Here is a 7,514-nt window from a genome sequence, read left to right as displayed (position 1 = left end):
ATATATATATATATATATATATATATATACATATATATATATATATATATATATATATATATATATGTATGTATATATATATATATATATATATATATATATATATATATATATATATATATATATATATTTATATATATATATATATATATATATATATATATATATATATATATATATATTTATATATATATATATATATATATATATATATATATATATATATATATATATATATATATATATATATATATATATATATATATATATATATATATGTATATATATACATATATATATATATATATATATATATATATATATATATATATATATATATATATATATATATATATATATATATATATATATGTATATATATACATATATATATATATACATATATATATATATATACATATATATATATATATATATATATATATATATATATATATATATATATATATATATATATATATATATATATATATATATATATATGCATATGTATATATTATTTTTATATATAGGGCTTATATATTTTATTAGGTGCCCATAGGATCTTTATTTTAACATTTAGGGCTTATATATTTTATTAGATGCCCAAAAAATGATTATTATTATAAATGTTTTTTAAAATATTTTCAAAATGTTTTTTAAAAGGCAAATGTTCAAGAGTCTCTTCAACTACATATTACTAGCGTACTAACTGATTTTCGTGCACAACACTTTTCCAAGACAATTGTGCTCCTTTGAGCGAATGAAGGGGCCAGTTTCAAACAGCTTTAAATTGAAACTAAAATAGGAGCTTTGTCTGGACATGGCAAAACATTCTGTTTGATCTCCAACTTATTTTTTCTTAACGTACGCCAAACAAAGATGTTAACAGCGATAAATATCATCACCGTAACGCTGATTGCTGCCAGTAACACGTAGAAACGAAGATCTGCATAAGCCGGTGTCGGGTGGTCCATCTCGGTCAATTTCATCAACCGCTTAGCCACTCGTGCGTTGTATGGGAGAGGTAAAGATGGGATTGTAGTCGACCATGTGAAGTTCGCGAAGTAGGCCCATTCTCTGAAGATAGTGTTGATTCCTCGGACCGTGTAATTCGTGGACGTACCGATGCAACCATCTGCTGCAACGAAGATTTGGGAATAGGACGTGGATCCGTCCGGGCATGATACATTGAAGCCAGCCTTGTCGTATCGTATCCACGAGCCATTGTTCAATCTGCAATTGAACTTATTATCGTCAAAGGGATAAAGTTTTTTTCAGACAACTTTCATGTGAATGGGAGAGAGAGCACCGTTTAGCACTATACCTAACTCGCATGAATCCATTGAGTTTTTATGGAATTCAAAGGAGTCAGCTGTGCATATTTTTTTATTCATTGCGTCTGAACAGTGAGTTAATTGATTTAAGTCTCTAATGACCCAATATATTTCCTTTGTGGGGAAATCAATACGTGTCCTGTCAAACTGGATATTACTGGGTTTGAGTTATTCGTCATGAAAGTCTGAAATGGTGATATCATGTAAGATTGCCAGGCATCGGAAGAATCAAAGGGAATTGTAATCATAATCCTGGGATTTTCAACGCTTACTGTAATTAGGCTGTAATAAAATTCTAACCTACGTGCGTCTAACAAAGGAATATAACCTAATTTCTCCCGTCCGTTCTCCACAATTAACGTTAAGTCTCTTATCGGCAACAAATGCGGTGACAGTACACCTTTAGTCGCTAACGTAATAGCTTCCACATGGTCTTTTGATTTCTCAATGAAATGTGCAATTCTATTATGGATATGATCTATTTTTGAATTATAATACGTTAACGTTCCCAACAAATCTTGTACTTCCATAATCTGACTGATATTACTAGAATGTTCGTTCACCAAACTCATAATTTGATTGATTGAAGCTAACTGATTCCTTAGTTCTGATAAAATCAATTCATTTTCATGAGTCAAAAACTCAATTTTCTTATTTTGATTACTAATATTAAGACGATTTGAAATCCCTAAGCCTAAACTTGCAACAGAACCAAAGATGTTTAGTGCAGCAAAAATAAACGGGTTACGTTTTTCAAGGTTATTGTGTCTTACTGTCCACATCAAAAGGTCACGAGCCAAAGATTCTGCCTCGTAAGTCTTATTTTGCAAGTCATCGGATAGCATCTCTGCAACTTTTAGTGTCCATGCAAGCAAACTCTGTATTAAAAGGAAAGTGTCTTCTATGCATTTCATTTAACCCTGGATAGGTACGGTCCTCGGACACCCCTTTAAGGGTATACTCGGACGCGAACGACCCCGACGCCAAAAAAAATTCTTGAAAAATCAGTTTTTGCAGTAACCTCCTTTTTTCTTTTGCCAAAAAAAACTTCAATGAATGCTTAAAACAACTGTATAGATAAATACTACTCATCTGCAGAAAAACTATTTATTATAAATATTTTAAAAAATTAAGTAGAAAAAAAAAAAGACCTGACATAAAAATTCATAAAAAAAAAGTTTATACATATATACACAAATCCTTTTAGGAATTGATTCTTGAATGTTTAGGACACATCTTGATGTATTTTGGATGAAGTCAGACCCATGGAGGTGAAGATCTGAAATGAGAAAAAAAGGGTAACTTTTTTTGGCCAAAAAAATTTGTCCAAATTTCATGAATTTTTTTGGGTACCCAAATGAAATAGGAAGTGGCTAATTTTTTTAGGGAATAAACATATGTTATTCTAAAATAGAAATATGTAAAAAAATCTTCATTATTTTGTAAATTACATTTATATCAGGGGCCATATCTAAAGGTAATTTTTTGAGTACTTAGAAATTCCGTAAAAAAATACATATATTTAATATATAATATGATATTTATGCAGGTAAAAATATACCAAAATATCACAAATTCTATAGGGAACAAGAATATATATAGATAGGGCAGCTTACGCTTCGGATATGTCCACAAAATGGCCGCCAACCACACTGACTCAGACTCCCTAATCTGCCACTTGAAATGTAGGAAGGGTATGTCAATTTCAAGGTGTTATTTACTAATCTAATTATTATTGGATATGCATAAAAATTGTATGGTGGGTTGCTGGATAATTGTCGATTATTTGACGACTATAAAATTAAAATTCTGACCCAAAAAAATTTTTTTGAAGGGAAATAAAATCGAAAAAAAAATGTAAAACAATATTTTAGCTAAAAAAATTTGATGATATTCAATCAAAAAAAAAGTAAACAAAATTTTCCGACAAATAAACATCTAGAGGAATCATTACTCTGTGATAGTTCCTTAGTACGTAGTAATTTTGAAAGAATTGGGAAAAAACGAAAAAATGGCAATCACCGGAAAATCGAACACATACCTATATATACGCCATATCTGGCTAAAAAAAAGATAGGCATGGGTAGCCAGATCATCTAGAAACACTTTCCAACACTATAAAAATATAAGTTTTGCGACACTACTTGCCAATTCCTTACGGTAACATGACTAAGCAAAAAAATGCAAAACAAATAATAAGGGGCACTCGAGGAAAAATGGCTAACATTCTAATATACGGCATTTCAGAAAAAAAAAAATTCAGCCACGTGCTAGGCAAACCATCAAGGCACATTTTCCGACAAATAAACATCTAAATGAATAATTACTCTGTGATAGTTCCTTAGTACGTAGTAATTTTGAAAGAAATGGGAAAAAACGAAAAAATGGCAATCACAGGAAAATCGAACACATACCTATATATACGCCATATCTGGCTAAAAAAAGAAGATAGGCATGGGTAGCCAGATCATCTAGAAACACTTTCCAACACTATAAAATTATAAGTTTTGCGACACTACTTGCCAATTCCTTACGGTAACATGACTAAGCAAAAAAATGCAAAACAAATAAAAAGGGGCACTCGTGGAAAAATGGCCATTCTAATATACGGCATTTCAGAAAAAAAAAATTTCAGCCACGTGCTAGGCAAACCATCAAGGCATATTTTCCGACAAATAAACATATAAATGAAATATTACTCTGTGATAGTTCCTTAGTACGTAGTAATTTTGAAAGAAATGGGAAAAAACGAAAAAATGGCAATCACAGGAAAATCGAACACATACTTATATATACGCCATATCTGGCTAAAAAAAAAATAGGCATGGGTAGCCAGATCATCTAGAAACACTTTCCAACACTATAAAAATATAAGTTTTGCGACACTACTTGCCAATTCCTTACGGTAACATGACTAAGCAAAAAAATGCAAAACAAATAATAAGGGGCACTCGCGGAAAAATGCCCAACATTCTAATATACGGCATCTCAGATAAAAAAAAAGACATGCACGTGTTAGCACAACCATCAAGGCACACTTTCTAACACATAAACATGAAAAAAAAATCAATAATATACGGCAATTCCTTACTACGTAGTAAATTTTTACAAATATTGAAAAAAAAACAGAAATTGGCAACCGCAGTTAAATACCCAATATACCAATAACTACGTCGTATCTGACAAAAACAAAATCACGCATGGGTAGCCAGATCATCTAGACACACTTTCCAACACTAAAAAAGCAAAAGTTTTACGACACTATTTCGCAATATCTTACGGAAAAATGACTTGGCAAAAAAATGAAAAAAAATGAAAAAGGGACACTCGCGGTAAAATGCCCGACATTCTAATATACGACATCTCAGATAAAAAAAAGACATGCACGTGTTAGCCCAACCATCAAGGCACACTTTCTAACACATAAACATGAAAAAAAAATGAATAATATACGGCAATTCCTTACTACGTAGTAATTTTTACAAATATTGAAAAAAAAACAGAAATTGGTAACCGCAGTTAAATACCCAATATACCAATAACTACGTCGTATCTAACAAAAACAAAGTCATGCATGGGTAGCCAGATCATCTAGACACACTTTCCAACACTAAACAAGCAAAAGTTTTACGACACTATTTGGCAATATCTTACGGAAAAATGACTTGGCAAAAAAATGAAAAAGGGGCACTAGCGGTAAAATGGTCCTCGTGGTGATGAACGACATTTTAACTAAAAAAAAAAACATGCACATGGTAGCCAAACAATCCACCAAGACTTTCCACAACTGATAACCTATACAAGTTGCACCATTCTACGACAATTTCATAATACGTAATAACTTTGATAATTATGCAAACTACCCTAGAAGGGTAAACTCGGACGCGAACGACCCCGACGCGTCTCAGAAATCGGGGAAGGAGTACAGCTACAGCAATGCACATCTGGACACTACTAGAGCGTGTAGGGGAGACACCTCCTGCAGGTCGATCACCCACAAATTCAGTCACGGGGGTGAGTCACGTGAGAAAAACCTGTTTTTTTTTGACGCTCGGGGTCGCAAACGACCCACCGTACCTATCCAGGGTTAATGAAACAGCAAACCTTGAAATGGCGCTCTTTAAGCTAGTGACGTCATTCTCTGGGAGAAAAATTGCTTGCATGCGTACTTCAACAACTACGTTACTTAATGTAATAAAAATGTCTTCTTGTCTCTCTACTATAGTGCCATATTTAAAATCTATACTTTAAGTTTTAGAGCTCTTCCCACACGAGAAAAATGTCTGAGCGAACAATATCACTCTTAACAATAAAAACTTCATCTTGGAAACCTGTAATGAGAAAAATATATGTAATTACTCCTGTATTAAGAAGAAAAAAATGTTAACATATAAATTTCATAGATAAAAAAAAAAATCCCTCACTTCCTTCTCTCTTATTTTAATTTCTTATGTGAGCCAATGGTACAATTCTTTCATCAGTCGGCTGGGATACGTTTTGAACTCTAAATCTATTGGCCGTTAATGTTTCCAAAATGCTAAATGGGCCTTCAAACTTAGGTGTTAGTTTATAATATAGTCCTTTACGTACATTTACCTGTATGTATACATTATCACCCACGGTATATGTTTTAGTTGGGTTCGCTGTTTTATCATGATTCCTTTTCATTATGATTTGTGATTCTTCTAAATTCTTTCAAAGGATATGAAAACGACTTTTGCTTGCATTTATACATTCTTTTAAAGTGTTTGATAAATTAGTTGTAGGCATTAATACATGGAAAGGCGTTCTAACTGGGGTACCATACAATGCCTCGTGCGTCGACATTTTAATTGATATATGATATGAGTGATTCAAAGTACTTAGTACCGCAGGTATTGCAATATCCCAGTTGGGGTCTGATCCCCCTAGTGTTAATCTTAATATGTTTAAAACCCTATTCGCTCTTTCCACTAGCCCATTCGACTCTGGGTGATAGATCATGGTATTGATTTTCTTTATGCTAAGGAATTCACTCAATGAGGTAAGGAAATGATTATTAAATTCTCCACCCGAGTCTGAGATAATCATGTGTATAATTCCATATTTACAAATGTAACACTCGTAAAACTTCCTAGCGCATTCAATCGCAGTTTTAGTTTTAAGCGCTATCAATTCTGTATATCGAGTCAAAGCATCTACTATTACAAAGAGGTGCTTATTTCCTCTGTCTGACTCGTAAAATCCTGTTAATAATTCTAAATGTATCCTTTCAAAGGGTTGATTGGGCATGGGATAAGCCCCTAGGCTGACAAGTGTTTTCGTGTGCCCTTTGTTTTCCTGACAAGTGCGACAATTAGCTATGTGTTTTTTTATATCTGTAAGCATCGTATGCCAATAAAACAATGATTTGGCTTTCTGGGACATTAATGAGAACCCCGGGTGTCCATGCAATGGATTTGCATGCAACCAATTTAGGACAGTGGATATAAGTGAGATTGGTACCACTACCTGGTCGTTAGTCACATGTGGTGTATTGCGGGTTTTCCTTGTCACGGATCTACACAGAATATTGTCTTTGATTATATAATTCTGCTGCGTATACTTTATATATTCCCTTTCCTTGCGATTTCCTTCGAAAGCATTTATAATTTTTTCTAATTTCTGATCTTTTCTTTGCTCAGTCTGTAATAATTCAGCGCTCCAGCCCAGATCTTCTTGTTCAGATACAGTTTTAACAATAGGCATGGATGTTGATATATCTATCAATTCGGCTAATGCCTCCATACAAGATGACACGGGGTTGCGTGATAATGCATCAGCAATGATATTTGCTTTTCCTGGTAAATACCCGATTCTCGCGCCAAAATCTTGGAGGATCAAATGCCACCGAGTTCGTTTGGGGCTGTGACTAAAGCCTTTAAAGAAGTCGGTTAGGGGTTTATGATCAGTAAGAACCTTGACGGGATAACCGTATATTATGAACTTAAAATGCACTAGTGAATTAACAATAGCTAGTCCTTCCTTGTCTATTACTGCATACTTACTTTCTGAAGTTCTCAGTTTTCGAGAATAAAAAGCTATCGGGAAAAATTGTTTTTCATATTGCTGAAGCAATACCCCTCCTACTCCTAAGTCTGAGGCGTTTGTTGCAATGAAGTATTCCTTACCGAAGTCAGGAAATTTTAGGATAGGAGA

Source organism: Palaemon carinicauda, chromosome 21 (genome assembly GCF_036898095.1).
Source record: "Palaemon carinicauda isolate YSFRI2023 chromosome 21, ASM3689809v2, whole genome shotgun sequence".
NCBI classification, from domain to species: Eukaryota; Metazoa; Arthropoda; class Malacostraca; order Decapoda; family Palaemonidae; genus Palaemon; species Palaemon carinicauda.
The sequence above is the reverse complement of the archived record's forward strand: the minus strand, read 5'-3'. Positions refer to the sequence as shown.